The sequence below is a fragment of the Xenopus laevis genome, chromosome 4S (genome assembly GCF_017654675.1).
Source record: "Xenopus laevis strain J_2021 chromosome 4S, Xenopus_laevis_v10.1, whole genome shotgun sequence".
Lineage (NCBI taxonomy): Eukaryota > Metazoa > Chordata > Amphibia > Anura > Pipidae > Xenopus > Xenopus laevis.
Genome location: NC_054378.1, coordinates 48,109,267 through 48,133,198, shown reverse-complemented (window position 1 = coordinate 48,133,198; position 23,932 = coordinate 48,109,267). Strand labels below are relative to the sequence as shown.

General features: G+C 37.3%; 1 protein-coding gene across 1 annotated transcript in view; it reads right to left on the bottom strand.

Annotated features, from left to right (window-relative positions):
- Positions 1 to 22,606, bottom strand: part of znf469.S (zinc finger protein 469 S homeolog) — a 354,800-nt gene extending 332,194 nt beyond the window's left edge. Inside the window, exon 1 of the mRNA XM_041561203.1 lies at positions 22,370 to 22,606. The gene's annotated coding sequence lies outside the window, so the exon portion shown is untranslated. The remainder of the gene's footprint in view (positions 1 to 22,369) is intronic.
- Positions 22,607 to 23,932: the final 1,326 nt, after the last annotated feature.

Here is a 23,932-nt window from a genome sequence, read left to right as displayed (position 1 = left end):
TCGGTGAATACAGACGCTTGTGGAGCTCTTCATCATGTGCCCCTTCAAAAAGTGTCACCACAAAAATCTCACCAATCTCACAATTTTCTGATCTTTCCTATGGGGGGTGTAGCACACCCTTGGGTGAAGCTAATATGAAGCAGTATGAATTGGTAACTTCAGCCATTCAGTGACACCCCTTACCTTTCCCAGACAAACCACAGTAAGGTTAAAAGATCCCTTTTTATTATTTAAGGGGCACATTTACTAAGGGTCGAAGTGAATTTTCAAATTAAAAAATTTCGAATTTCGAAGTATTTTTTGGGTACTTTGACCATCAAATAGGCCAAATTCGACTTCGATTCAAATAGAAAATACTTAGAATATTTCACTATTCGAAAATCGAAATACTGTCTCTTTTAAAAACTTCGACACTTCGCCACCTGCCGATTTGCTATGTTAGCCTATGGGGACCTCCTAGAACCTATAGCCAAAATTTGGCTAGGTTTTAAAAAGTCATAGGATTTGTTTTGAAAATCGATTAAATTGTTTGAATCATCAATTCGAACGATTTCACTGAATGGTCAAGCGATTTTACTTCGACCAAAAATGGCCAAAAAAATTCAAAAAGAAAAGTTCGACTATCGAATTTGGCGTATTCGATGGTCGAATTTCAAAGTTGTTTAACTTCAAAATCCAACCCTTGATAAATCTGCCCCTAAGTGTAGTAAATTGCAGGGATCTGAATATAACCAGCAATATTAAACAACATGCATATTATAAAACAGTAGCAGTTTAACACTATTACTATATGTAACGTATAAAGCAAACTATAATGCTGTGTTAACTCCCCTGTCACAGCCCCAAATGATTTGTGCACATTGGGGCCCTTTGGTATTAATCCTCTCTAAATCAATGTCTGTTAGTGCTGTTCCTTTAGTTTGCTGGCCAGCTGTATAACTCTTGCCACTTAAAGGAGAAACAAACCCCTTAAAAACCCTACCCCACATAGACCCCCCTCCCTCCTCCCCCAGCCTAGCTGCTACCCAGGGCAAATGCCCAGGGGCATAACTACAGAGGAAGCAGACCCTGCGGCTGCAGGGGGGCCCAGGAGGTATAGGGGGCCCCATGAGGCCCTAATTAATGAGCAATTTCAATATATATTAGTAAAAAAGGGCAACATGTGGTTATGTTGGGGGCCATAAAATGAATTTGCTGGGGGGCCCAGTAACATCTAGTTATGCCACTGCAAATGCCCCTAACTTTTTACTTACCCCTTCATACAGATTCAGGGATTGGAGTTCCTGGCAGCCATCTTTCAGGGTCTTTGTGTCTTCTTCTGGTGCTTGGGCAATTTCCGTCAATTTAACGGGAAAATTGCTCTAACTGCGCATGCGCCGCCACACCAGTCTCGTTGTCAGATTACCGAAGACCCAGAAGATGGCTGCCATGAGCTGCGATCCCTGAATCTGCAACGAGGGGTAAGTAAAAAGTTAGGAGCATTTGCCCGGGGTAGCAGCTAGGCTTGGAGGAGGAGCGAGGGGGTCTATGTGGGGTGGGGGGTAGGGTTTTTTTTTTTAATAAGGGGTTTGTTTCTCCTTTAAGTAAAGAACATTATCCTTCCTGGTTAGGAATCACTTGGCAGATGATATAGTTCAGCAACAGCAGCATTAACTCCTATGGGTTAATAAGTTCACAGTTCCCCAATAGGATATGGTGTTGGTAGTTTATTCACAGTCTGTGCTCCTAAATCACTGGATCACTTGAGTAGCAGATATTGAGATGCAGGCAGCATACCTCCCAACATTTTGGAAACAAAAAGAGGAACAAAAAAGTTGGCGTACGCACCGTGGTGACATTTTTTCGTCCACACCCATTTTTATGGCCTCTAATTACCATGTTTAATTTACAAAATTTGGCAGGTTATGAAAGTTTGAACATATTTCTGTGTTTTTCCTTCAGTTGTTACAGTTTTGCTAATGACGGTGAATTGCCCTTTAAGCTGTGTATGTCTAATTTCTCTCAAGAGACCTGTTATCTTATATTGCTTATCTCAAAATTGTTACAAAAGCATCTTTATCAGCAGTTGTGGCTGTTCTGGGCTCTCTGCCAAAAGCCAATTAAGTTAGAAACTTTGTTTCTTTTTCTGACTGTTCAGTGAAGAGAAAAACGGGACTTTCCAGTACAAACGAGGGACTGCGGGTTGAGCTGTCAAAAGAGGGACTGTCCCTCTGAAAACAGAACAGTTGGGAGGTATGCAGGCAGCTCTGTCCTCCAGCAGTATAATCACCTGGACCTCTATGCAGCCTTCCAGCCTGGGACTTTCTCTCCAAACATCCAGACAGCTTCCCTGGGTCTCTGCAGGTGGCTTTCTCTCTCTCTCTGGCAGATCTCTCTTCCCAAAGAAGGAGACACACAGCAGTCAGAAGTTCCCTGTTGTCCCTCAGCTCTCTCATTTTGCCCCAAAGTCAGAGGGCAGTGCCTCCTCCAAAGCATTTTGGCAGTCGCAAGGCCCCTGCAGGGTCCTGAGCTCTGCTGCATGCTGGGAAATGTAGTTCTGTTACTGTCCCTGCAAATTCTATTGAAATCCAGGCTCTTTGTTGCAGTGAGTTGCTGTTTATATTTCTTGCTTAATTAGGGATGTTATAGGGGCTTAGAAGCAAACTAATGAAATGGTAAAATGTAACTTTCACCCTTTGATAAAAACACTTCTAAAAATTCCACAGGAATGAATAGTCAATAGAAAGTTGTTGTGATGCTCTATGGTGAGCTTTTAATTTTATGCTTTAATAATTCTGCTCATAACTTTTGAGCCGGTATCCCTAATCGTGCCATACTCTTCTGTTACAGTTTATTTTATTCCTTCTTGGATATGTGGTACTGACATACCGAATGTTTATTTTAAGCAATGTTTGTTTGGCCTCTTTGGAGTTTCCATTGTGCATTAAATATTTCTGAATTGTACAAATACTCCAAAATTTTAGAATTCAAATAAACCACTTTAACAGCAAGAACCAAAATAGCAGAACAAAGGATCAAAAGTCAGGAAAAATCCTTTTAAAGTCAAGAAAATGCAGTTAGAGCCAAGAATAATAGCCGTGTTTGTATACCAAAATAGCCTACCAAAACAAGTCCCTCTCCTGCAGCTCTGAAGGCAAGAAACACAACAGTTTACAGAGGGGAGCAAGACATGGGGAAGCAGTGATCATAATTACTAAAAGGAAGATAAAATGTATTATTTGGGCCTAAGCGTTATCAAGTAAAGAAAATTTCCTGCAAACTTTAATTCTATGAACATAATTCATAATGTATTCGTTTGACTAGAACATCAACCATCAACAAAAATAATGGAAAAATTATCTTGCAAATTGCTCAGGAGTGCAAGGATATTTTATTCTGTCTGACAACTTGCATGTCCTTTAAAGGAGAACTAAACCCTACAAATTAATATGGCTCTAAATGCCCCGTTTAATATACTGAAATGAACACACCAATGTAAAGGTTCTGAATCCTTATAACAGTAATGACCCAGACCTTCAAATCTGTGCACAGGAGACTGCCATCTTGGATTTTGTTAGGACTTCCTTTGATCATTAGTAACATGCTCAGTGTGCTTTGAGCAGCTGTTAAATAACTAAGCTTAGAGGTTGTTATAAATTGTCAAGTACGACATGAGGTTTGTCTGTCATAGAAGCTGGTGCTAAAGGCTGATTATTACATTTTGATGCAAATTGTTTTATGAACTGCCACATAGTGAAAATCTGAATTAATTTAATTACATTTTTTTTGTGACTTTTATACACTTTCCTGTAAATGATAATAGACAGTGATATTATTTATAATCGGCGCTCAATGATGTCATTTCTGTCACATGACTCACTGAAACGTGTGCATTATAATAAATAATGTACCTACTGTTTTAGAAGTCACCTCAGAGTTCCATGACCTGTATAAAAGCACTTAACCTTCAGCCTTATACCTATAGGGTTATGGAACTCTGCAGTGACTTATAATACTCCTATATTTTACAGTAGGGGGTACATTTATTCTATATATTCTGTGTATTGTAAGTGATTCCTTAAGTTCAGGTAAGTGACAGTAGCACAGAGCATGTGCAATTAATCGAGATAAAAGAAGATGGGGACATCTTTGGAGGCACAGATCTTTCCTGTTAAAGGAGAACTAAACCCTAAAAATTAATATGGCTAAAAATGTCATCATTTATATACTGAACCTATTGCACCAGCTTAAAGTTTCAGCTACTCAATAGCAGCAATGATCCAGGACTTCAAACTTGTCACAGGGGGTCACCATCTTGGAAAGTGTCGGTGACACTCACATGCTCAGTGGGCTCTGAGCAGCTGTTGAGAAGCTAAGCTTAGGGGTCGTCACTAATTATCAAGCAGAGAATGAGGGTGGTTTGTAATATAAGCTGATGCTACAGGACTGATTATTAGATTCTGATGCTAGTTGCAATAGGTTATGTGCTGTCATGTAGTAATTATCTGTATTAATTACTAATGAGCCTTATATTGTGACATTTATATTCTATGTGTACTGTATATTGTGAGTGGGTGCCTAAGCTCAGTAAGTGACAGCAGCACAGAGCATGTGCATTGAATCAGCAGAAAAGAAGATGGGGAGCTACTGGGGCATCTTTGGAGACATAGATCTTTACTGCTAAAGGGCTGTGGTTGCCTTGGGCTGGTACAGAAACCCAAAGCATAATGTAAAACATTTCTAGCTACTTCTTTGTTTAAGCTTTAGTTCTCCTTTAAAGGGTGGTGGTTGCCTTGAGTTGGTACAGAACATGCAGTATAACCTTTATCATAGGGGTATTTTCAAGGGGCTTATACAGTCAATTCAACCGCTGCTCCAAAAATACTTTTTTGTTCACAGAGTTGATACTGAATAACTTTACTGTACTTACCTTGTGCAGTTGATGAATTAGAACTTACTAGACCTTAAAACTTTTTAGAAGGTCACTTGAAAGTATCAAACTGCATTTGCTTAGGGTAGAAGAAAATTGTTAATGATTATCATTTGAGAGTAAAGTATAAAAGCATGTGTGGTAGCTGGAAGATCCCTGTGTTTGCATGGAAACAACCACATTTGGAACAGTTAGCTCTTTTTGATTGGATAAGGTTATTGGGTGGAGAACAGCAACACTATTGGTCTGAACTTTGCTGAAGGCCTTGGCTGCCATGAGTTAATGTTCTGCTGTAGAGAAGTCTGATTGTGGGTTGGTATCATGAACATTGCTTTTCTCTTTAATGGAATCCTCAGAGGACTGTAATGCAAGAGGACATTCAGAACATGACTCAGCCAAGGGAAACAAGCCAGCTCTCTGTGTAAGACTGGAAGGGGATGTATTTGAAGTTTATATCACACCAGCACTTTCCCATGGACATTCAGGGCAGACTATTTTCTGGCATCACCACTACTTCAAAATAAATCACTCTGTTTAATGACAGCACAACAACTGCTTAAAAGAAGTCACTAATGAAAAAGAGAGTGTTCAAAAACATGTATTATACAATGTATTATGCAACCCAGTAACTATTGCACTTGTTGGCAATGTCCATATCCTGGTGTTACTGTGAGTTTCCAGTTTTGCAAACCGACTGAATATAATAGGAGTATAAGAAGATATCTTGTTTCAGTCCCTTGTTAACATAACTATATTAATATCACAAACAAGCTGACTGGTGCTGTATCTTTACAGTGCCGCAAACTTATTGCTGCGGAATAAAATATACTCACAAATATACTTTCAAGAAACAATTCACTACAATTAACACCCTCTGCCTATAGGTGCACATATACAGTATGGGACAGCTATTTGTAAAGTGATGTGGCATGAAAGTATTTAGAACTAAACCAAAATTACTAGTTCTCCATTTGTCTCCCAGCAGAGTCTTGATGTCATAGAAACTAATTTGATTAATTGCTACCATGTTGTATTTGACTTTTAAGGATAGTTTGGTCTGGTCAGCCAAGAATTCCTATAGACAAACTGTTACAAGGCTTGATTTTTTTATTGAACAGAAAAGGTTGTTGCCCAAAAGTCTTATCAAATCACATCATCTTTGATATACAGTATATAAGAGAATTTGACACAGTAGTGAAATAAGTAGAAATGGAGTTCCTGTAAGAAGTATGAGAACTAAACGTAAAAATATATAAAGCTAGAAATGCCATATTTTATATAATGATCTTGCACCAGCCTAAAGATTTAGCATCTCAGCAGTAGTATTCTGCTTCAAAGTTGTCACAGGAGCTCACTATTTTGGATTGTGTTAGGAGTGTCAGTGACACACAGATGCTCTGCCCTGGACAGTGTATAAATCATCTGAATTATTTACTAATCAGCCTTATATTGTGACATTTAAATTATATGCATATTCAGTATATTTTGACCCAAAGATCAGTAAGTTGTAGCAGTCCAGAGCATGTGTTTGGAATTGTCCAAAAAGAAGATGGGGAGCTACTGGGGAGTCTTTGGAGGCACAAAACTTCACTTCACATTGTAAGGTATGCATGGGAATAAAGAACCCTTCTCCCAGTGCACTTATTATGTGCATGGCTTGACATCACACGCATGCCTGTAACGAGCAAAAGTGGTGGCACAAAATTCTCTGTGCCACATATGGCTGCCCGCACTGGGAGCTACCTGCCGGTGAAAACATTTAAAAAAAAATTGGGGTAACTGATGCCCTTTAAACAGACATTTAAAGAATCTCAAACTCACTAAAGCCTTACTCCAGGCAGCTTTGAACACTTTAGCATCACTCAGTCCTTACATGTTATTATAACAGGATGACAAGTTATAATTCAAAATCAGCAATTTAATTCACTTACTCAAATTTTGGGCTTAATCCACTTTTGTGAATTCATCTCTATGTCTAAATGAGTAAGGCACTCTTAATTATCAACAAGTTTGCAAATGAGTAGTATCCCATAGCAATGAATGTTTAGCTTTTGTCAGACAACATAAGCAAACGTTAGGCTGAAAAATAAAAAGATCAGTTGCTACTTGCGCTTAACACATATCAGAGTACTATATCATGAGATGAAAAGGAGATGCATCACTGTCTGCCTGTAGGACTTCCAATCAGGAAAAACACATTATGTGGCTTGGGAAAGTTGTACTAAATCGAGGTCTCAGCCCCCAGATGAAGTCATGTTTGTGTTTTGTTTAATTTAAATATTTAAGAAATACACTGGTGAGCTCAGCAAGGGAGCAGTCTGTTTGGTTTCTAGAGAAGTACACTGCAGAACGCTGGCTACTGGCCTTGGCTTATATATATATTATAAAGGATGAGCAACCAGATAGTGTGATATTTGCCCAGAAATTAATGCTATAACAATAAAACGTACAGACTGACCTAACTGCAGTTACAAAGGAACAGTTTCGGCATACATAGCAAAATAAAGTGGGGAGTTTTTGAACAGTAACTGCTATTCAAATATAATATATGCCAATTCGCAAAGGCATGGTTAACATGACTGCACCTAAGTAGAGCATACTGGTCCGGCCTATTATGATTGAAGTTATTTATAGGGGTTGTCGGTTCATTAAGGATTCACAATGCTAGCAAGATCAGTTATAAACATCAGCAAAAGGCTTATTAGTATTCCATTTTACAAACATAAAATCAAAATACATTGCAGCTTCTTGGGCTTTAATAAACTATAGTTTTTTTGCAATGGACCTTGAATACCTAAAAGAACTGTGTTCGTCTCTTTTCTAAAAGAGTGCTTTGGGCTGTAGCCAAACAGAAAGAAATCCTTGTTTTTCAATGGTATTTTTTATCTCTGTGCTTCTTTAGTTTTATTTATTTTTTTTAAATTTGCATTGCATGTTTGACAAAATATTAATCATGGGAGTGACATGGAGTTGGTATGTAAACTACAAGTCAGGTAGAAGAGGGTCAGATAAAGACAAATGAGGGTCCCTGTGTAGGACTATACTTTGGACCACCTGCCATAAACTATAACTGACACCACTGTAGGCTGATGTTGGTACACATCTGTGTTTGCAGCAGTGATTTCCGGCTGACACGCCACACTTTTAATACAAGAACAGTACACACCTAACTGTTGTTTTGCTAACAAATTTGCTAGTTGATCCAAAAATAAATTGATGCATTTTGTTACGTAGGCAGCTGTTACAAAGAAATGGCCACTGTAAGACTAAACTTATTTCTTTTGACAGTCTGAATGTCAATTCCATTTTGGTTTCTATGTGTGCTGAAAAATACAAGTTAAAAAAAAACTCAAATTCCAGGAGTTTCGCTAATCCTGAGAGTTGGCACTTCCTCACTAATCCCTGCACCAGCCAGGAACCTTTCAGCATGTTGTCCCAGCATCAGACAATATAACATTGGCAAGGCTGTATAGTCATTAGAAAAAAAATAATCTACAAGGATATGCTTTTTGGTTTCCACCCACTTATGTAGGTGTACAAAATAATATTTCAGTCCCAAAACTTGTCAGAACTATGCAAAAATAAAAGAAAAAAAAGCATGACTCCAATATTTTGAGTTATGTCTTATGATGCTAGTATTACAGCATAATAAATCAGCCATATAAATCAAATTCCCAACAGACATACCATTTTAAAAATTGTTCAAGATGTCAAGTTCTCCTCAGCTCCACCCAAATTCTGAATTCCTATCCCAGTCACCATGTCCCAGTACCTCAATGGAGGCAGAATCCAAACTCATCAGATTTAAAAAAAAAAAAAAACTAAATGCCTGGCCACAAATAAACAGCAAATTGTTAACGCCAACAACCGATTTCATTTGTGCATGAAAATAATTTAATTATATGATGTGATTATATAATATGCTATCTAATTAAAATTAGCCATGTAAGCTGTTTTCCTGTTTAATTTCCTAGAATTCTGCGATTTTAAAACTGGGAAGAGAGTGGTTTGAGCGATGCCAAGAGCAGTCTAAAAGCAACACAGTCAGCATTTGCACACACCTGTAATAACTATTTCTAAAAAATCAGTATAGGGCCTAGCCAACATTATTTAGGTTCATGATAGCCACAAGCCAGTTGGTATGGTTCACTTCAGTTCTTTAGATGACACTGAACTATCTCCTTCCTTGTTACTGCAAATACTGTAGTATGAAATGGTAACTCATATTTACAATGATTAAAACTGATTGCATTTTGATTTAAATTGTGTTCAAATTGTGAAGCAGATAAAGCACTGACCCTATTCTGAATGGCAATTTTTTTTAAAAAAAATGCTTCATCAGTAGACTATACATATAATATTATCTATTGTAAATATAGAATATTTATCTATATGATTTGCAGCCATACTTTCTTTCTGAAGAAAAAGTCATCTTAACAACAATGTCTAACATTAGGAATACGGGATCTGTTATCCAGAATGCTCAGGGTTTTCGAATAACGGATCTTTCTGTAATTTCAATCCTCATATCTTAAAAGGCAAAGGATGGCAAATATAGGAAATGAGGAGTGCATTGCAGCAGAGGCTAAGACTAACCCCAAAATGTTTTTTAAGTATAGTAATCGTAAAGAGATGCAGGTTGAGTGTGTGGCTCCTTTAAATAATGGTACCAGTATATTTGTAACAAATACAGAAAAGTTCTTTCTAAATCAGTTCTTTTCTTCAATGTATACAATATCAGAATCAGAGTTTTCCAGGTTCACTTCATAGCTGGTCAAAGTGAAATTCGTATGCACTCCCTGGCCTTTCCGTGATGCAATTATCTGGTGCTCAGTCCTCTAAGGAGACGGCACTCCCCTGGATCCACAGGAAACAAGCAAATGAGGCTAGCCTGACGAAGGGGCTAGCCCCCGAAACGTTGTGCTTGTTTGACACAATAAATCCATAGGGGTCTATCCCCTTTTGCATTCATTTCTGTGTGTCGTTTCCTCATTTGCTTGTTCACTTCATAGCTGCACTATAGTCTTAGCTCAATCTAGTCAGTAGCTGACTCAGGATATGTTCATAAAGCTTTAATAAAAATGTATGTGGACAAGGCTCCAGGGCCAGATGGCATACACCCCCAGGTTTTAAGAGAGCTTCGTTCAGTTTTAGACCAGCCCCTATTTCTGATTTTCTCACATTCATCTGGCATGGTACCTATGGGTTGGAGGAAAGCTGATGTCATTCCAATATTTAAAAAGGGATTACGATCTCAGCCTCACAATTATTGGCCAGTAAGTTTGACATCTGTGGTGGGCAAATTATTTGAAGGCTTGTTAAGGGATCACATTCAAAATTGTGTCCTAGTGAATGACATTATGAGCAGCAATCAGCATGGCTTTATGAAGGATAGGTCATGTCAGACGAATTTGATTGCTTTATATGATGAGGTAAGTAAGATGCTGGACAATGGGGGGAGCAGTAGATGTGATCTATTTGGATTTTCTCAAAGAATTTGATACTGTGCCCCACAACCAATTTCTTTCTAAACTAAGGTCTGTTAGGCTTAATGAAGTCGTTGGTACATGGATAGGAAACTGGCTACAGGATCGGGTACAGAGGGTGATTGTTAATGGTAAATTCTCTACTTGGAGTAAAGTTAGTGGGATTCCTCAGTATTGGATCCACTTTTATTTAACTTGTTAATTAATGACTTAGGGGAGGGTATTGTAAGTAAGGTATCAGTATTTGCAGATGACACAAAATTATCCAGCCCAATTAATTCCATCCAGGATGTGGCATCCTTGCAACATGATCTTGACAAACTGGCAATCTGGGCAAATGAGATTCAATGTTGATAAATGTAAAGTCAGGGGTGATTTGAATGTAAAAATAATGCTTTATTTACCAGTAGAAAATCATGTAAACATTGAATAAACAGAATAGGCTGCTTTTGCTTGCAAAAAGCATTAATTATATGTTAGTTGGGATCAAGTACTGTTTTGTTATTACATAGAAACGTACAATCCAAACGTAAAATTTGGATTATTTGGATAAAATTGAGTCTTTCTGTAATTCTGAGCTTTATGGATAATGGGATTCCAATTAACTGGTCCCATATCTGTATTTAGAGAGAGAGAGAGAGAGAGAGAGAGAGAGAGAGAGAGAGAGAGAGAGAGAGAGAGAGAGAGAGAGAGAGAGAGAAATACGTCAGAATGGTATGCCCTCTATACTGCCCTTGTAGAAAGTTTCTTTGCAAGAGTATTACAAGTCATTGATTGATAATAGTTTCAACAAATTCACACCCAGGTCCAGTCTGTGATTAGCTGTATTCATTCTGAGGGGGGGAAGGGAATCAAATCATGAACAAACACTATATAGATATGGAAATGAGCATATTTTTTAACAAATCATCAGTTTAGCAATAGCCCACAAATACCCAAGCAATTATTTGAATATTCAGGGACATCACTTGACTTTGGGCAATGGGAAGTCAACAAACAAGTCCTTTGACCCATGTCTTTCTGAAACATTCACCCTGCCAGCCCTATATAATTATCAGCCTCCCTAGAGTCTCCTGCTTATCTGTAATAAATGAGGGGATAAGTAGGCAAAGGGTTCACTCTGGACAGGGCCCCCCACAATAAATCATCCCCCTGCTAGTAAATTTGACCTTGCAAACCAAAAATAATTGTTAGCGTGCATAATGACGTTTCTAAGATAAAAAAGCACTGTTTTTAAATTATTCAAAAATGTTTACCTTATCTAAATAGCTGCGTATGAAACATATCATATAATATTTTATATATATTATATTATCTTTTAATGATCTCTTTTCACATAAGGAAACATGTCTCTGTGAGGTTAACCATGGCCAGATGTGCAGTAAGCAAAATAACTGAATGCATATCTTTATATCACAACCTACATCACACAATATATTGCCGTTTCTTGGGGAGCATGCCAAAACAAATTAGTGAGACCGAGGATATTGTTTGCTTACAACAAAATGCAGATCCACTGTAGCTTTAAGGAACTGATAGACCTAGGGCAAAGATCCCATCAATGTCCCCCAAAAGCTATACAGAACATTGCCAATAAATGTGTAGCAGTAGTGCCCCAATAATACAGGAAAGGCAGGTATAGCAGACTATTTTATTAAGTCAGACTTCCCCCACTGATAAGTTTTGTACATTTAGGCAAATAAAATATTGTTTGCTTGATTTGATTCCAACCAGGGAATTATCTGCAAAAAGTCTGTATTTCATCCAGGTATTCCAGTTTCCTCCCATTCTCCGAAATATATACAGAAAGGTTAAATAACTCCTGACAGTTGGGTGCAGAGACTGCATGAAGTATAATCTCAATAAAGTGCTTAGGAAAATTATGACACTGTATATATGATAATAATAATACAATTCTCCATAGAAGTGCATTGTGGGTATATTTTATTGGAATAAGAATATTTTAAAGCTCTTTCAGTCTATTAAAATATCCCTTTTACCCATTTATTTAAGTGACCATGGTCCACTTGTTCAACTGATGGTAGTAATCTCACAACTATAACAAAGCATTGTAATACACATGAATGTGCCTGCAAACTCCAAATATAACACATTTTTGCAGGACCACGTTTTACTTGTGAATTCCAGAGCACTATAAAATTTACGGCCACATTTTTATTTGGATGAAAGGGTCAGGAAATTACAGTATACAGTGGAAAAACCAGCCATAACTGAACCCCATAGAGTAGGAGTAATCTGCTTATGCACTGCAAGTATGTTAGGTTATAGAGGAATGACGTGCGATGTTTTACTTTTGGCCGACAACTGTATTTGCATTTGTGATTGCATTTATGTATTTTTATATTATGTTTGGACTCAAGGTTTCAGTAAATAACTATTGGTGTTTCTGTATGTTTGGCACACACTTTTCACACACAATGTTCTATTCTTAGCACCATTTCAACTTTTTTTTTTTTTATAGTTTTTGAATGATTTGCCTTCATCTCCTGCCTCTTTCCAACTTTCAAAAGGGGTCACTGTCTGTGGCAGCCAAAAACGATTTCTCTATGAGGCTAGAACTTTATGGTTATCATTACTTATTAAATTGCTTCTCTGTTCAGTCCTTCTCTTTTTCAGCATAGCCACTTTAAATCCGTGCTCCGTGCATGATCAAAACCTGCGCAGTGTTCTAATATGTGATTGTTCTACAGAGAGAATTCAGTAATTAATTAATCCCACTTAGGGTGAATGTTGAAGCTGGAAATGTAAATGGAACCCACTTCTCCTGGCGTACCATTGCGGCTTGAATTATTCATGCATTGGCCATATTCTGAGATAGTAACACAGAAATCACACCTAATAGTGGTTTGGCTCAGTGAAGCTTAATTCAACAATGATTCTAAACACTTGTTTGAACTTGTTAGCCAAATCCCTCTTAGCTATTAATAGCATTCTATTGGCGCAAACCTACTTGAATGCTGTAAACAATGTAAATGGTTATGTTGCTATAGAAAACAGCTTGGGAAGTAGAATATGAGTTATGTTCCTTGTTGTACTGTTTATGCCGGCTCCAAAGAGGTGCATTGGAAAAAAAAACCTCTATCACCCTCTAAGACAATTCTGCAGACTATGGATGCTTAAGTTAAGTTGTGTTACATTACTGAATGTACTATACTAAAGTATGTCACCTTTTCTGCATTTTTTTGTACTAGAGCATTGTCATTGTTTTGCTACAAATAATGGTATTCAATGAGCATCATTTTGTGGCTATGACTAAGCACTACAAAGCCATAATTTTTACTTATTATCCTTTATTTATGTAGCAAACATTTCTGTATCACTATTAATTAATCCAGCTTCCTCTCACCAAACTCATCAGGATCCAATAAAGCTGTTTGCATGTTTTTGTTTGGATTGGCACCAAGGGTGGCATGCCTTGTGAGTTTTTAAAGTTTGGCCCAACGCTGGTCCATATGGTGCTTATACTACATATGTAGCTGAAATGTACCCAAAGATAAATGTTCTATAGCTGTTGAATATTAAAAACGACAGAGTTCCATGGTCCAATTTATTGATCATTACTTCATATATAACGCAACCCCATTATGTTTTTTAGAGGACCAGTAAAAAATTGTGTAAAATCAGGGAAAATATAAAAATCAGGGCTGTATAAGGTGCAGAATTATTGGAGTTGACTATTTGCAGGCAGAACCATGGCAAAATATGCATATGAATCTGGTTAGTATTATTAGTATTAGTATAATAACATTAACAGAAGACAATCAGCCATTTTTGTAAACATCAGGACAACATTTTAGTGTAAAATCCGGGAAAACAGGATGTAAAATCAGGGAAAAGCACCCACTGAAAGACATTATAAATTGGTGGTACTACAAAAAAAATGGTTTAATATGCTGGAAAACATAACATTTAGGTTTCACTGTATTGGTTTGGAATATTATTAATTTTTAAGGGTAATGTTCCATGAGGATACTTTCCTGCTCTCATATTGTCCTTATTGGAGCAAGGGATCAGAGCCGGGCCAGGCCGGGCAGGGGCCCTAGGCAACCTGGCCGGTCCCGGTGCTGCCTGGACATAAGCATGTGCAAATTACTGCTCGGTGCGCATATGCAAATTGTCGGTCAATGTGCACAGATTGCCACGCACATTCGCGAATCGCCGTATGCATGCACAGAAGAGCAAATAGACAGGGCAGCTAGAATAGAGCCGGGGAGAGAGAGAGAGGAGTGGACATGAGTTAAGTGACAGAGAGGTAAGTGCCTGATGCCACCCCTGCTTTGCATGCTAGGTACAGGCCTAATCTGCCTACCCCTAGTTCCGGCCCTGCAAAAAAATGTAATATTCTACATGCCACATAATAAGACGTGTATTAAGCATTTGAATGTAAGGATATTCATGGTAGAAATGATCACTTGCTGCTCAGTTTACAGGATGTTTTTTCTTGCTAGAAAATGCTTGAGTGTTAATTCCTGTAACTTTCAGCTTTGCTCTAGGGCAATTCCTTAGGATTTCCAGGCATAGCAGTTGTTTTCTAACATTTTGTTAGAATACAAATAGAATAGAAATATATTGAATTGAGGAATATGTTTTTGGCTAGGGGTTATAATCAATTCCAATTGTTTAGGCTTGTGCCTGCTGAAAGACCATGATGGCAAAAAAGTTTGTTCAGGGTGGCCAAGTTGGGTTGGTGGTTTTTGTCAGTATGTATTTGGGATAATATAGGGATATATGTAAAATACCTGAGAAGTATATACTGACTGGTTTGGTATTTCTAAACTGATAACTGTAGGCTTCATATAGATAGAGTCCCTTCATTAGACATTAATTTATCCTCTAGTTTACACCTAAAATAAGCTGTCCTTTAAAGGGAGTGTCAATTTTTTGCCAAATAAATGAAACCATAATTCTAATCAACTTTGCAATATACAGTACATTCATTACAAATGTTGTATGATTTATAAGTTAATTGTATTTGTATTGTTATGGAAAGCAGCGTTTGTCTGTCCCTTTCTATTATCTTCCCTGGTACAAGGCGGCTGATTAACAGACGTGTCTTTGCCCTTTAATTGTGTGGCATCTAGGTACATTACTTGCTATTACATGGTGCCCTCAAAAGCATTTAGGAGTCATGTTACTGGTGAAGATCATATCATTAATTGACCTGTAACATGACTCTTAAATAGTGATGGGCAAATTTGGGCCATTTCGCTTCGCCGAAAAATTTGCGAAATTGCCCGCGAAATTTGCAAAATGGAGAAAAATTCACAAAACGGCGCCAGTGTCTCGTTTTTGACGCCGGTGTCCGTTTTTTGGACGCCGGCACACATTTGCCAAATCTCGGGAATTTGTGCCTGGCCATTAAATTCGCCCATCACTACTCTTGAATTAACTGCAATGCATGAGGTGGATAATACTGACTTGTACTTCCTCTGGAAAGTATATGGGTTGTGTGGTCCACCTATCAAAACGGAGTATCCAATAACTTGTTAGAGATATTACTTCTAAGGACTTCATGAGCCCCATAGCACCATTGTTTTACGTTTTGTGATGATGATGTAGACTGCTGGTAAAGGACATAGAGATAGATTGGCTTGCTATGGGGAGTCATTTTATTACAGGTAAGGAATCCATTATACAGAAACCCGTTATCCAGAGAGCTCAAAATTATGGAAAAGCTGACTCCCATAGACTCCATTTTATACAAATAATCCAAATATTTAAAAAAGTATTCCTCTTTTCTCTGTAATAATAAAATGGTACCTTGTACCTGATCCAAACTTACATATAATTTATCCTTATGGGATAAAAAAAAGTTGGATTCTATTTTTCACATTTCTTGTTTTTTACTGTGATTTGCTTGTTTAATGTAAACATTTGAAACATTTTTTAAATACTAATAATACCATTTTTGTGTATTTATCTTTTTGTATAACATTATATTTTTTTTTACATTTTTGTTGGGAACATATCAGGCATTGCTTTCTTAAGCAGACATATAGATTAATATACAGGTATGGGACCTGTTATCCAGAATGCTCGGGACCTGGGGTTTTCCGGATAACGGATCTTTCTGTAATTTGGGTCTTCGTGCCTTAAGTCTACTAGAAATTCATTTAAACATTAAATAAACCCAATAGGCTGGTTTTGCTTCCAATAAGGATTAATTATATCTTAGTTGGGATCAAGTGCAAGCTACTGTTCTATTATTACAGAGAAAAAGGAAATCATTTATAAAAATTTGGATTATTTGGATAAAATGGAGTCTATGGGAGATAGGCATTAAGTAATTCGGAGCTTTCTGGATATCGGGTTTCCGGATAAGGGATCCTATACCTGTATTATGAAGCAACCTTTCATTTTAAGGTGTTTATGGTGTATACAGTGTGTTTAAAAAAAAACACGGAGTGTCCACCAACATCCAACTTCATTAAGACAAAAATTGTTTATGTATCTATGTCTTTAATAAGCTAATGTATTCTTATAGAAGTACTTTCTTTTATTTTATTTAAAAAAAAAGTGTTAACCTGTAGTGAATGCTTAACAGAATATAGATAGAATTTGATTTTTGTAAAATCATTTTTGAAATAATAATAATAATAATAATAATAATAATAATAATAATAATAAATTGTGACTGTGCTTTCTCAACCTAACATATTTTCCCTACTGCAAGGAACTAAGCAATGCTGTTTGCCAGTAGTGCTGTTTGCTGACAGTTAGAGCAGGTGAAATCTGTCACTGGCTCACATCAAGCGTGTGATGGTTGCTGCAAAACATTGTAAGGTTGAGCAACCTGCAGATAAAATGTTAAATACATAAACAATGTTTTAAAAAAAATAAACATTTTTGTGAAACAGATTTAACACCGACTACAGTTTTCTGTAATTTTTATGATAATGACAGATCCCCTTTATGCAGACCCAAGAGGTATCCTTAAGGGCCCCCATATTTTTAGAATTTAGAATCAATTTAATTTCTTGATTAACCTGGCTATACCATTCATCAAGTAGCATAAACAGCAGCTCTTAAAGGAACAGTTCAGTGTAAAAATAAAAACTGGCTAGATAGATAGGCTGTGCAAAATAAAAAATTGTTTCTAATATAGTTAGTTAGGCATAATAGCCAGAACACTTCCTGCTTTTCAGCTCTCTAACTCTGAGTTAGTCAGCGACTTGAAGGGGGGCCACATGGGACATAACTGTTCAGTGAGTTTGCAATTGATCCTCAGCATTCAGCTCAGATTCAAAAGCAACCGTTATGACCCATGTGGCCCCCCTCAAGTCTCTGATTGGTCACTGCCTGGTAACCAATCAGTGGAAACCAAGAAAAGCAGGAATTAGTGTTCTGGCTATTATGTTACACATTCAGTCACTCCAGCCTTTATACATTACATTTTTCACTAACTAACTATATTAGAAACATTTTTTATTTTGCACAGCCTATCTATTTAGGCAGTTTTTATTTTTATACTCAACATTTCCTTCAAGCTATTTATTTAAGTGTTTGTGAAGAAAAACAGCACTCACACTGTCTTATTGGCAACATGACTTACTTAGTGACCTATAGACTAACGCAGCGCAACACAGGTACATACATCAATTACCTTTTTCCTCTTATGCAACTTGTATTACTGTTCTTTAAAATTAAAATAATAACTGCTATGAAATTATGCCGGATGTTAAAAAAAATTTTAGGACTTGAATATCTCGGAGGTTCTTTTTGGATATACTGTATTTCATTTTACTTCAATTTTGTAAGTTTATTTTGCAGAGAAGAAATGTGAACGGCGCACCTTTTATCGTTAAACTTTACGGTCTATTTAAGGATAAGCTTTCCTTATAAATAGGCAATATTTCTCCTAGTAAATGCATCGGTTTTGTTCACTGAAGCTGTACATACATTTAGCATGCGTTCTTTGACAAAGCGCAAGATGATATGAAGCATTCGCACTGCCGCTAAGGTTTTTACCTTCGTCATTTTGATTGCTTATAACATACCTAATTTATCCAACTCAGCAGAAGAATGGCATGTTACTCACTAGGCACCAAGTAAAAGAATATTTTCGTGTACAGCATCAGAATTTTGATTAGTTCCATAATGGAAAATTATTTTTTTAAGTGATAACATACAACTATGCTCAATGTTTGCCCAATAAACCGTCCTTGTAAAAATGCTCTGCCTGTGGTTTTAATTAAGAACTGTATTGCTTTTTTATTATAATTAATAAACAGCACACATGGAGCAGGACCTCCCTCCTCTCCGACCCGTCATATTCACTGTGTGGAGAATAGGGGATGTAGAGAGCCCCCCTTCTTCCTTGCTGCTCTTGAATCTATTATGCCTGAGAGTACAGGCAGCACAGGGAGAAGTGAATTGTTTGCTCTTCTGACAAAGCAGCCCTTCAAAATCTAGGTGGTAAATATTAAAAAGAATCCACAAGAGGAAAATACTGATACTATAAACATTTATAAAACAAAAATAAAGAGTAGTACTTGATTTTGAATATGTGACCAATTTATTGTGCTGAACATCCCTGCATTGTACATTACATTCACCTGGTTTAATCTCTGCTTTTAGCAATACAATACAATAAATTCTTATGAATACTGTCTTTGCTTCCAGACACATGAGCCAAAGAAAGCACTCCTGTGGCTTCACCACATTCCACACACTTTTATCTTCTTAGACTGGTCCCTTAATAGCTATAGTTATCAGTTATCTGGTAATGTAATTATCTATGGCGCAAGGACCAAACATGGAGTAAATTCAGTTTCCCTTTTTAGCTTAAAGGAGCAGTAACATTAAAAAATGAAATTGTTTTAAAGTAATCAAAATATAATGCAGTGTTGCCCTGCACCTTTTGCTTCAGAAACACTACTATTGTTTATATAAATAAGCTGCTGTGTAGCAATGAGGGCAGCCATTCAAAGGAGAAAAGGCTCAGGTTACACAGCAGATAAGCTCTGTAGAACATAATGGTGTTATCTGTTATCCACTATTTAACCTGTGCCATTTAGCCTTTTTTTCAATATCCGCCATTGCTACACAGCAGCTTGTTTATATGAACTATAGTAGTGTTTCTGAAGCAAACAGATCAGTTTTACCAGTGAAGGGCAACACTACATGATATTTTCATTACTTTAAAACACTTTCATTTTTTGGTGAAAGAAATTACAAAAAATATATTTTCCATGATTAAAACAATAGGCAAAAAGTATGTTCAGAACAAGCCCTTTTCATTGAACTTTTGTTGAACAAGAGGATATACTGGCCCTTTAACCCACAACATACAGTAGGTCCCATTGGGGGGCTGAGCAGCCCCATGTACCAACACATTTGTAGCAGTAATTCCTTAACCCTACTTATTATTCTGTTTTGTTTGTCTGTTAGAAAATCCATAGCCAGACTTAATGGAACACCTAAAATGTATTTTAATATCAGTTATGTTTTAATAACCACCCTGTAAGTAACAGTGCTTTGTGGATACATTTAATGTTAAATAATGAACTATCTCTACCAGTCTGCAGGTGCTCTCGTCATTCAAGGGGAAGAGGGCAGGGATCCAGCCCTTAGAAAATTTTCTCCAAAATAAAGTTAAAGTAATAAACAAAGAGACCTAACAGTGGTAATATAGTAAGACTTTGCAGATGACTCAAATCAGGGGTCTTCTATTTTTTGGAGGGTACTGCATTTAAAGATTATTGAAGATGAAATTGCTGATGGAGGTCCCTGTACTAGTGATCCCTCTCTATATGCCTCTTCCTCTCCTGTATAAGGGCTCTTACAGACAAGCGTTTTTTAGCTGCGATCCCATGCGTTCCGGTTTCATACGTTCAGCTGCAGGGGAGCGCAGGAGTAGACGCACTGAATTCTTTTCAATGGGGCTGTACTCACACAGACACATGTAAGCGCCAAACGCAGGAAAAATGTAACATGCTGTGTCCCAACCTGCGTTCGGCGCATACATGCGTCTGTATGAGTACAGCCCCATTGAAAACAAATCAGTGCGTAGACTCCTGCGCTCCCCTGCAGCTGAACACATGAAACCGTAACGCAGGAGATCGCAGTTAAAAACGCTCGTCTGTAAGAGTCCTTAAAGCGACCCTTTTATACTTCTATTAAAACCAATCTGCTTAAAGCTTGTTTTGCCACAGTATTTATTAGAATAACTGAAATATCAGTGTATGGTCCCACATCTATGTGAATATTATTTCCTTTCATACCTACATTCTCCCAGAGTAACTAATTATGAATACACTTATTAATCAAGTTCTGGGTGATTTTTTTATTTCATAAGTAATAAGATAATAACTGTGTTTTGGGCTTCATACCTAATATTATAATCACGCTGAGCAGACAATCACCTGTAATATGATGACTAAGAATCTACCGCTTCCCCTGAAAAATCACTATGAGTAAGCTGCCTTAGCTCATGAGTCAGAACAGGTGGCAACAATAATGTGCCAGTTTTAACAACCCTTCTGCTGGGCGCCAGAAATCTGATTTTTATTTTAATTTTACTGCACTTTAGAGGAATGTGCAAATGTGTCACTAAATATGGCCCCTTTATTTACATTCAAAATGATATAGTAAAATGCCATTAATCAGTTGATGTAAAAATGATGGCCAAAAAAAACCCAAAAAACATTCTAATACACCTGACAAATGGACATTATTAAACTGATAAGAGAAAATAGCAATGTATTGTTCATATAATATCCTGAAGCATTCTGCACAGTGTACCGGTCATGTCATACAGATGTTTATATTTCCTAGTGATGGAATGAGGGTAAGTCAAAGAATCTTCCCACTTCATCAAGCAAAGAACACAGCTCTTATTATTGATTCTACGGTTATTCTTGATTTATACAATAACTTTAGAGGGAACAATCATCATCCTCTACAATGGATGTTACGTCTTTTTTAATAAAAAGATACAATTGATATCATTATGGATTTTCTTTTTTTTTTGTAAAATGCAATAAAAATCACATGGAACAATGAATATCACAATCTGAATGAATTAAAGTTTTCAGGGAGTAAATATAATATACAAGAGATCAAGGGATCTCAGTTTTGTTGCCAAAGGACATAGCTGCACCGTTTATACTGTCACCCACCAACAAAACACCAGTACAACACAGCTTGTAAACTCACACCATTAGAAACATTTATAATCCTATGGAGACAACTGCAATAACCGCAGTCTCATCGGTCCTTACAAAGTCAGCTCCTTCAGTGAATACACAGGTATGAAAGGGTTAAACCTTCTGACATACAAGTATTCAAGGCAAAAAAAATAACCCACATGGCAACGCAGAGACAGCTCAATGTAAAATATACAACTTTTAATGGGAACACTGCAATCAAATGCCTTGATACAAAACCCATACACATTTCTGCATTCCATTAAAATGATTGTGTTCTTTAACCCCTTTGTGGAAAAGCCATTCATTCCACTGCATCTTGTCAGGGAAGGGGCTCTGAGTTATTGCAGATTTTCGTTTTATATTATGATTGGGTTTCTAAGGGAATTACTCGAATCTTTGAAGAAGGATGATGGATGGGAATTTAAAGGTTTTTCCAGTAACCCCTAACGTTATGAATGGATTTGGCTGCAAACAATACAAGTTGTGATTTCCACATAGGCCTAAATAATAGTAACGAGGGAAATAATGAAGGAATTGCCACTCTGAGGACATTTAGTAATAGTCATTTCATGTTAATCTAATAAAATACTTAACTTTACTTTAGCATGTACGAAACATTGAATAAAGGCAGTCAGACATAATAAATGGGTATCATGTTCTGCACAGACATCAGTACGGTTTAACTGGATTTCACTACTAAGTCTAAATGAGGGATTCAGCTTGTTAGAGTGCAGTGACAGGCAGGCACACAGCCAATCAGGTACAAAGAGTAGGAAGGTTCTCAACTGGAGTCGTGCACTTACCCTGCAGCACAGAGTAATATGCATGGCTAATATGTCCTTCCTATTGGTAACGGGAAGATTCTTTTCATTCTGTGACTTTCTTTTTCATCCAGAGAAGCTGTTTGTAGGGCTGTATCATTCGGCTGCATCTCTTCTGAAACCTTCTTTCTCAGCTGAACAAGCTCAAGTTCCCGGCTGGGATTCCCTCTCCACCCCCTTCATAGTCACTTAACCCTCATCCTTCCAAGCTACGGCTCCAATCAAATAAACTAGCTATCCAATTTCTCAGGATTCTTCAAACAGGCTGATGGGATATACAGTATCTACAGCTGCTGAGTTACAATGCACAGCATCTAGCCAAAAACAAATTCCCATTGCCCTTTGCACCATATTCATCAATAAGAACCATTGCAGAATACTAGAGAGTGTGTATTTCAATCTGAATCGCCATAACTTGAATCACTTTTATTTCTTGTTAAAGGAACAGTAACACCAAAAAAATGAAAGTGTTTCAAAGTAATGAAAATATCCTGTACTGTTGCCCTGCACTGGTAAAAATGATCTGTTTGCTTCAGAAACACTACTATAGTCATAGAAACCAGCTGCTGTGTAGCAATGGCGGAAATTGAAAAAATGCTATACAGCACAGGTTAAATAGTGAATAACAGATAACACCATTATGTTGTACAGGGCTTATCTCCTATCTGCTGTGTAACCTGAGCCTTTTCTCCTTTGCATGGCTGCCCCCATGGCTACACAGCAGCTTATTTATATAAACAATAGTAGTTAAAGCAGTGCAGGACAACACTGCATTTTATATATATTTTTTAAAGGTTTTTATTTTGCATTTTTAAAACAACACAAAACAAGTTAAAAGAAAAGAAAAGAAAACAGGCAGTTATATCAGCATAGTTTGGTCTCGCAGGACCTCAGCGCCACATTTTAGGTTTTTTCACATCTTTGGGAGCAGTGCCTGGCTAAATATGTTAACTTTATTACTGGAAGCCGATCATTAACCAGTTTTTGCCATTGCTTAACTGTCGGGGCTGGGGGCTCATCCATTTGATAGCTATCTATTTTTTGGCGTAAAACAGGAGGGTTTGTAGCAGACATCTGGTTTTTATGAGGGGCGTTAGTTCCTCTACTATGCCAAATGACACACCTCCAGTGTAAGTTCCCCAGGAAGCAGGACCTCATTAGTTAAGTGATTTACTACCTTAGCCCAGAACCTGTTCATCAGGGGACAAGACCACAGTAAGTGAAAGAAATCTGCATCTGATCGCCCACATTTGGGACAATCAGCGTCAGGATTCCTACCCATGACTTTACACTGCATTTTATATTTAGTACTTTAAAACAATTACATTTTTTCATGTTACTGTTCCTTTAACCTACATTGCCTTGCCATATAGCAGAATTACATAACCCCGTAATATCCTTATATTTTACAAGAGGGGGTACTTTATTCACCATATATTTAACTCTACCATTTGCCTGTGGGATAAACGGCATGTTCTGATGTCATAACCGGGCATTTATAACTTACACACATGCTTATCTGTATCTCTCATGGTGTTCACTACC